Source organism: Tamandua tetradactyla, chromosome 16 (assembly GCF_023851605.1).
Source record: "Tamandua tetradactyla isolate mTamTet1 chromosome 16, mTamTet1.pri, whole genome shotgun sequence".
Taxonomy (NCBI): Eukaryota; Metazoa; Chordata; class Mammalia; order Pilosa; family Myrmecophagidae; genus Tamandua; species Tamandua tetradactyla.
This window is the reverse complement of record NC_135342.1, coordinates 12,499,936-12,509,127: the sequence shown is the minus strand read 5'-3', so window position 1 is coordinate 12,509,127 and position 9,192 is coordinate 12,499,936.

The following is a 9,192-nucleotide window of genomic DNA, read 5'->3' as shown; positions in this document are numbered from 1 at the left end:
GGATGCTTATTTTAATTGATACTTGGATACTACTAAGACATTGCAAGACCCTAAGATTGTTTTTATAAATTAGTGGGTTTTGTATTTCTATGTTTCTGTGTTTTTATGTCTCATTCATGGCTGAAAAGACTTTTAAAGCTTATAAGCTCTCTATTTGTGTCTGTCTTTGCATTTGACATGTGATTTTTTCCTACTTCTGGGTGGTATTACCACATTCACATATAAAACTCCTTAAAAGAGCCCTGCTAAAATTGGCATAAAGATAAATGAGTACTTCTATATAAATCAATCCTCCAAAATGAAACCAAACTTCTAATATTTCCTGTGGAAAAAAGAATATTTGTAGAAGTAAACCCAAACTCTAAAAAAAAACTTAAGTTTGCATAAATCAACTTCACATAAAACCCTGGACAAAAGGGGCTGTAGTTTAATTAAATAAAAACATCTATGTCTTCTGAGTTATCAGTACTTAAGTATGAAACAATCATACAATTTTATTCTAGTTGAGTTTGTTCTCCCTAAATTTATATAGATTTGCTCATCAAATAAGCTAGCATTATACCTACTAACTCTTTAAGATGATGGAAAATGTAAGTGTGTGTTTAACCATACTGAATTATCATTTTGGCAAACTTTATTTCAAGAGTAATTGTGTTTTGGGTGCATGAGTGGTTCAGTGGTAGAATGCTCACCTGACATGCGGGAGACCCGGGTTTGATTCCCGGACCACATTCTACCACCCGCCTCCAAAAGAAAAAAAGAAAAGTAACTGTATTTTGTAGGATAGCGGCTTGAAAACAGTTTGCTAGGCCTTTTCTTGGTAACTTAAATATGTAAGATAGGCAAGATGAGCTTTGTTAAGGAAAAAAGGGATTAGTTTTGCCCTAAAGTAAAATCACTGACTATTGCTGAATGTGAAAAAGGAATGTGGATATAGAAAGTTCTAGAAGGCTTGCAGAAAAATAATTTGGCTAAGATTTGTTTTAGGTTTATAAGATTTTTAACAGTTTTCTTACTAGACAATATCTTCAGGTAGAACTAGAATTTGGTTTTCTTTTTGTTAAAATAAAAATTTTCTTGGATTATTGGTCTGCTCTTAGTAAGAAGTTGTAAAAGGTTTTTTTGTAATCATTTGCATGATCTGCCCAGAAGGCAAAAATTCATTGTCTTATCAAAATAATAACCTGTGCTTTAGATAGCCTTATCATCTTCCTTGTTTTGGAGAACGAGTTTTATCCTTTTGAAGAAACTCTTGTTCTGTTTTGTTTTGTTTTACAATCATGTTAAGTTCTCTATGACTTTTAAACTCATTTATTGTCGCTTTGGTTAAACAGGAATCAAATATTGTTTCCCAGTACCCCATTTTCTTATTTAAGAAAATGTTCAAACTTGACAGCTTTAGACATTTCACCATTCCCAAATCAAACTCTAAATGACGTCTTCTTGATCTTAAACTGTCTTTGGGGTTTTCCAGGAGGGCCCTGGAAAATCACGAAGGATTTGTTCTTTCACTTTGTAAAAGGAGTGATGCTAGAAATAGGTTTATTTGATATGCTGTGAGTTGCAGGGGAAGCGTTGTCAAGTTCCAGAGGATTTTCTAACCTTCTATTGGTTCCATTTGCATGGGTAAAATATTATTATTGTAAACATTTCAGTAATTCTATAAAGTTCCTAGAGATTTGTCAATGTCCTTGAAATGTCCTGGTATTGAAATAGCCTGATATTAGACAACAGTGCTGTGTTATTGTCATAATTTCAGTTGTCAAAATAATATTTAATCATCTGTCATTGGATGGTTCCTTTCTGTAAAACAGTACTAAGTGAACTGTGGCCAATTGAAGTCTTTTGATATTCGTGGGTAGTTTTCATTCTGATGCTTCTCTCGAAATACTTGCAACCAGCTACAGCCCAGAGGGCTCTATCTTCGACAAAAAGGACTGGCTCAGAAAGGGTCAGAGACTATGAAAGGGCTAAAGCAGGGACTCTGTGGCCCAGGCTTCTGCCAACATGAACTTAAGTAAATAACTTTGAGTCCACAATCGCCAACTGAGCAAAGATTCCAGATCTCTACAAAGAAGCCGATGGGTTCATGAAGTTACTGGCGGCAAGGACTGATTACCTAGGACTGAATAAGCTGGAAGAATGCCTATAGTTATCTTTGCATTATTGCTGATCTGATGGTGTCCTGTTTTCTAGATATGAGGAACCTTTACTCTTTTCCCTTAAACTAGCTCTAATTCACGAAATGTTCATCTTTTTTCTCCCAAACCCTCTAGAATGCAGAAATTCTTCTTGAATATACTTATACTTATGGCAAAATAATTATTTGCATCACTTCCATTTGAATCTGTCCTTGAAAACAGGACATAATTGGAGATCGGGCTCCTATAACCAACCCTTTGACTGGAATGTCATGTTGGAGAGGGATGCTCATTGAATCAGATGTGACCTGAGACCTTTAAGGAACTAAGGTTGAATTTGTGGAGCCAGGGCTTACAAAACTCTCTTGGAAAAACCAAGTTGGCTCCGGGGTTGCCACCTTTCAGGTCAGGAAAGAAGATCACTTTCTGTAAAGCATAAGAATCCACCCCAAACTAAAGGTTGTGTGGGTGAAATCCAGTGTCAGCTTTTGGCTTGGCTTCCTTAGGTTTTCAGAGGCTTTCAAAAGCCCAATCGGAGGTTCCTTATAAAAAGTACCAGCAAAGCCAACTCTGAAAAGCTTATGTGGTTAAATCACCTTTCTTATTGTTCCTATGGTAATAATCAGGCCAAATCGAATGAAACCAGCCTAGTTTTATGATGAAGAATAATCTTTTTGAAGTTGTCATTGATCAAACGGACGGTGACGGTAGCAAAATTTTCAACAGACACCGTAGCGCACTCCTGTGGGTTCTCAGATCCTTCTCCTGGGCGCCTGAGCTGTCTTGCACCCCCTTTGTAAATTGCAAATCACTGCATGGTTTGTTAGCTGCCTGTGAATGGGGCTGGATCCTTTGATCCTGCGTGTGCTGTCTACCCTACATGCCAGTTAGAACGCTGACTTCACCTCTTTTGTACATCGGCTTCAAATTGACAAAAATGGGATAAGGCCTCTGTCCCTTGACATGTTTATGGGGTTCCCCTCTTTCATGTGAATTATCATGCCTTCCCTGGGAACCTAGGACCTGGTCGGAGTGATTATGACTACATCTAAGGTTAAAACACAGCTTGAATGCCACCCTCTGCTCTGCAGGCCCCCCAGCTGAGGCTGACTGCAGAGCACCTGGGTCTTGACGACCAGAGGGACTGGAGATGGTCCAAACCGCCCACCGACAATGTCGCATGGATGGCAGTGAGTCTGGGACCGTGATAAAGAATCTGAACATAGATTTGATCAGTGACTGGAAAAGTATTTGCAAGCCCCCTTCAGGGAAGGGTGAGAGTGGGGAGAAATTCAACTTCCCCAAGTCGAATTCTTGATATTCTCACAAGCAGTGTGGACAACCAAAGCTACAGGCTGAGCCCCCAGGCTTGGGGTTTGTTCATATGAAACTTATCCCCACAAAGGATAGGTCAAGTCTACTTAAAATTTAGGCCTAAGAGTCACCCCCAAGAGAGCCTCTTTTGTTGCTCAGATGTGGCCTCTCCCTCCAGCCAACATGACAAACAGTCTCACCACCCTCCCCCTCTCTGCGTGGATGACTCCCAGGGGTGTGGACCTTCCTGGCAACGTGGGACAGAGATCCTGGAATGAACTGAGACTCAGCATCAAGGGACTGAGAAAAACCCTAGAATGAGCTGAGAATTAATATCAAAGGATTGGGAGAACCTTCTTGACCAAAGGGGGAAGAGTGAAATGAGACAAAGTGTCAATGGCTGAGAGATTCCAAACAGAGTCGAGAGGTTATCCTGGAGGTTATTCTTACGCATTAAGTAGATATCACCTTGTTGTTCAAGATGTAGTGGAGACGCTGGAGGGAATTGCCTGAAAATGTAGTGCAGTGTTCCAGTAGCCATGTTTCTTGATGATGATTGAACAATGATATAGCTTTCACAATGTGAGTCGGTGAATGTGAAAACCTCGTGTCTGATGCTCCTTTTATCTACCATATCAACAAAAGAGTAGAACATATGGAATAAAAATAAATAATAGGGGGAACAAATGTTAAAATAAATTTAGTTTGAAATGCTAGTGGTCAATGAAAGCGAGGGGTAAGGGGTATGGTATGTATAACTTTTTTTCTCTATTATCGTTTTATTTCTTTAGCTGTTGTCTTTTTTTTTTTTTCTAAATTGATGCAAATGTTCTAAGAAATGATGAATATGCAACTATGTGATGATATTGAGAATTACTGATTATATATGTAGAATGGAATGATATCTTATTGTTTTCCTTGTTTGTTGTTAATTTTTTAAATTAATAATAAATAAAAAAATAATCTGAACATAAAGGAACAAGTGAAGTGTTTCACCATGTCAGGCTGAAGCATTTCAACCGACAGACCTATTCCCTGACCTACGGTCTTGATTTAATGGACTGGTCCACTCCATTTGGATTCATGCTTTTAATTGTGATTATCAGCCTATACGTTTTTTTAGGAAAGTACAAACTGTGTTTCAGGATTCTGTTCAAATTCCTTGTCAAGACAGATGGGTGCTCTTAAGATAGCTAATCAAAGGGAAAAGGTGATAGAAATGGGACTGTCTCCTCTAATGGAATGAAAATGAAAATAATAGACACACTGACTTGGAGAGAGGATTGTACACACTGTTCACTCAACTCAGTAACCCCACTCCAAGGGTCTTAAATGCCATTGAACAGTCTCCCAATGAATCTCAGTGCAATCAAGAAAGAAAACAAACATGGAAAAAGAAAAGGCACATTTGTACCCTGTACAAACTTCCCTTTTTTACTCCCTCGACAGAGCCCCCCTCTACTTTCTGAACGGGATGCTGCCCGATTCCTGTATTGCTCAATAAAGCTGTGAGATCCTAAATTGCATGAAAAGTTTTTCTTTTAACAAGCAGCAGCCCGGCCTCTACCTGCGAGAAGCTAGTAGCACCCTTCTCCATTTTCACGACAACTAGATATGTCTCCAGACATTGTCAAATGTCTCCTGGGAGGCAAAGTCGCCCCTGGCTAAGAACCACCATTCTAGACGGGGCTTGATTAAATGTGGGTTCAAGGTGAGTGGCGTGGATTCTTCCCAGGTTGTCCAGAGAGACAAAGGGTGGGCGCCAGGTGGCCACAGGTCATCGGAGGCGAGGAAGATGGACAGATTTCCCTATCCAGAGACTGCACACCAGTAAGGAGACAGACATTACACATGAACCTCTGAAGCACCAAATTCCCTGGCCTTGGGACTGGCCTTTAAAAAAAGCCAGTATTGGGTAGGCCACAGTGGCTCAGCAGGCAAGAACGCTTGCCTGCCATGCCAGAGGACCCGGGTTCAATTCCCGGTGCCTGCCCATGTGAAAAAAAAAAGAAAGAAAGCCAGTGTTCATGAACTAGAACAACTTAATGTTGTTAAGAGGGCAATGCTGCCCACAGCAAACTACAAATTCAATGCAATCCCTCTCAAAATTCCAGTAGCCCTTGAATCATTAAATTGATACCTCTTTTAGTCTCCAGTATTTTAGAGTAACTAGAAGTAAAAACCTTAAACTGTGAAAGTGCAACCCATGTCAAGCTCTGAAATATGTTCTACAAGTAATTGTGGCGCTATGCTTGGAAATTTATAGATTTTTTGTATAGATGTTATTGTTCGCAAAAAAGGAAGGAAGAAAAAGTCAATTGTGATGATAAAAGAGTATTTAAGCCCTTTAGCTCCTATATTCTGGAGCAGCTAGAAGGAAAAATCTGAGAGGATGGTATGGTAGCCCATGACAAACTCTGGGATCTGTCCTGTAACCACTCTTTGAAGGGTGCTTTGAAAGCTATTGCTTTTTTATTTCTTTGCTTTGTATATATGTCATACTATACAATAAAAAAAGTTAAAAAAAAAAGTTCCAGCAGCCTTTTTTGCAGAAATGGAAAAGCTGACCCTCGAATATATATGGAATTGCAAGGGGCCCTGAAGAGCCCAAACAACCTTGAAAAGGAAGAACAACGTTGAAGGATTCACATCTCCTGATTTCAAAACTCACTACAAAGCTGCAGTAACTAAAACAGTGTGGTACTGGCAGAGGGATAACCAGAGACCAAGGGAATAGGCTTGAAGCAGCAAGAACAGGAGGAAAGGGGATGGGCCACGGTGGCTCGGTGGCAGAGCTCTCGCCTGCCATGTCGGAGACCCAGGTTGGATTCCCAGTGCCTGCCCGTGTGAACTGAAAAAAAAAAACAATAGAATAGGAGGAAAGGGCCTTCAACAGGGACCTGCCAGCTGATGGGCCCGCGGGGAGCTGGACCTCAGCGAATGAGCTCCCCTGCGTCTCTCTCCTTCAGAGCGTGGGCCGTGCGTCCAGCACTCCGGGTGACCGCCTGCGTCCAGCACTCCGGGTGGCCGCCCGACAGCCTCCTAGGACGCCACCTGAGGACTTGGAATGCCCCCCCCACCAGTGAACTAAAAAGAAAAAGCTTGTTTAACTATTGCAATGTTATTTGGCCTCCGTATAAGTTAGAATACGGGGAGCAGTGGCCTCGAAGGAGAGTGGTCTGAAATCCCATATGCTCCGCTCTTTGCCCCTTTACCAGGATGAGGCCGTGAGAGGAACATGCAAAGTCTGTTACTTGAAAGGAAGATGTAAGGATGAGTCCTTTGGGGCAGGGGAGAGAAGGCAGTAACGAGCTTGCTCTCCTAGAAGGGCCTCACCCCTAGACCCTGAGCCTGAGCCCAGGACTGGAGGCGCTCTTAGGCCCCCCTCCCTTGGGAGAGGGTGAGGAGACGCCTGAACCTACTGCACCGCCCCCCCCCCCCCTTATTTGAGCCCAGTGGGACTTAACCTGCAGTGGTGCCAATTGTCACCGTCCAGGGAAGAAGGAGAACGGTTCTGGGGGAGGGGTGGGTGGATTGAACCCCCTTAGAGAAGTAGCTGATGGAGAGGTGGGGACTGTGAGACTGCATGACCTTTTTTCAATTGTGGGCCTAGCTCAGTGTGAGGGATTCCTGGGGACGTTCTCAGGGGACCCCTCCGAGTTCATGGAAGAATTACAAAACCTGGCCCTAGCCTCTGAGCTCACCTGGGGAGACATCCAAGACATTTCTTCCTCCTCTTGTTCTCCAAAGGAGAAGCAGAGGATCTGGGCTGAAGCCCAAAGGGTTGCAGACAAGCTGCGAGGACAGCAACCAGGCAGGCACAGAGCGGGGTGGGGGTGGGGGGGGCAAAGCGCTCCCCAACACGTGCGCCGTCAAAGGGACGTGGAACCAACACGTGGAACCGTCAAAGGGAACAGCGAGGTCTCTCCGCGAGAGACCCTATGATCGCGTGCCTAATAGAAGGTACCAGAAAGTGCATTGTTACACCTGTCGACTGCAATATATTGCAAAGCACTAGGCAGGGCAACAAAGAAAATCCAGCTTTGTTTCAGGGAAGGTAAGTAGGAGCCATGACAAAGCACACCGATGGCAATCCATGCTTTGAGGAGGGCCAGATTATAATAAAGACCAATTCACAGGGCCAGGCATTCGGAGAAAGTTCTGGAAGGTGTCCTTGGGGCCCCAAACACCCGTGAATGCATGAGCTCATAAATGCTGCCTTTTCTGTTTTTAACAACCGGGACAGAGCAACAGAGGAAAAGGGAGCAAGGAGAGACTGAAACAAAGCGAGGCTCTTTGCCCCCGGCAAATGGTGAGCAGCCAACGCCTGACCCCGCTGCTGTGTGGACTAAAGCGACATTTCCAACCGTCGTGCCTCAGGGCGGGAGAAGACGCCCAGTGCCCGCTGTGCAGAAAGGCAGATCCGGGAGCGCGCGGAGCCCGGAAGGCGGAGCGAGGCCTCTGCGCCCTGTGGGCCGCCCCCACCTAAGCTGAAGGAGCCTGGGGACAGTGGCTCCCTGGAACTTGCCGATGAACAGCACCCCAGACGAGCCGCGGGGACCCCTGACGTGGTGGGTGAGACTGCCGAATTTTTTTAACTTTTTTTATTGCGTCGTATAACATATATACAAAGCAAAGCAATAAAAAAGCAATAGTTTTCAAAGCACTCGTCTATCAGTGGTTGCAGAACAAATCCCAGAGTTTGTCATGGGCTACCCTACCATCCTCTCAGATTTTTCCTTCTAACTGCTCCAGAATATAGGAGGGTAGAGGGCTTAAATACTTTTTGATCATCACAATCAACTTTTATTTCCCTTCTTTTTTTGTGAACAATAACATATATACAAAAAAAAAACCTATAAATTTCCAAGCACAGCACCACAATTTGTTGTAGAACAAATTTTAGAGTTTGACATGGGTTGCAATTTCATAGTTTAAGGTTTTTACTTCTAGCTGCTCTAAAATACTGGAGACTAAAAAAGATATCAATTTAATGATTCAGCATTCATGTTCATTTGTTAAATCTTATCTTCTATGTATAACTCCACCATCACCTTTGATCTTTCCATACCTCTCTTTAGGGGTGTTTGGGCTATGACAATTCTAAATTTTTGCTATTGGAAGGGTCTGTCACTAATATGGGGTAGGGAGATGGAACTATCTGATGTTCTGGAGAGGCTGGGCTAGATGTCAGGACTTATCTGGACAAGGGACCCATCTGGAGGTTGTAGGTTCTGGAAAGTTTCTCTGGTGCCTGGAACCCTCATGGAATCTTATATATTGCCCTAGATGTTCTTTAGGATTGGCTGGAATGGTCCTGGTTGGGGGTTGGCAGGTTATGATAGTAACAAGGTCTACCTGAAGCTTGCTTAAGAGCAACCTCCAGAGTAGCCTCTCGACTCTATTTGAACTCTCTCAGCCACTGATACTTTACACTTCTTTTCCCCCATTTGGTCAGGATAGAATTGTTGATCCCATGGTGCCAGGTCGGGATTCATCCCTGGGACTCCTCTCCCACGTCGCCAGGGAGACTTTCACCCCTGGAAGTCATGTCCCACACAGGGGGGAAGGCAATGATTTCACTTGCAGAGTTGAAACCGCTGAATTTTAATCCACACAGGAGCCACTTGTCTGGTCTTCACCTCTCTCTCTGGCCCAGTCTTCTCTGAAGCTCATCCCATAGTAGGGGTAGAAGGGAAGCCCTGGGCTCAGGGCCCTGCCCACCTCCCCGCTGTTG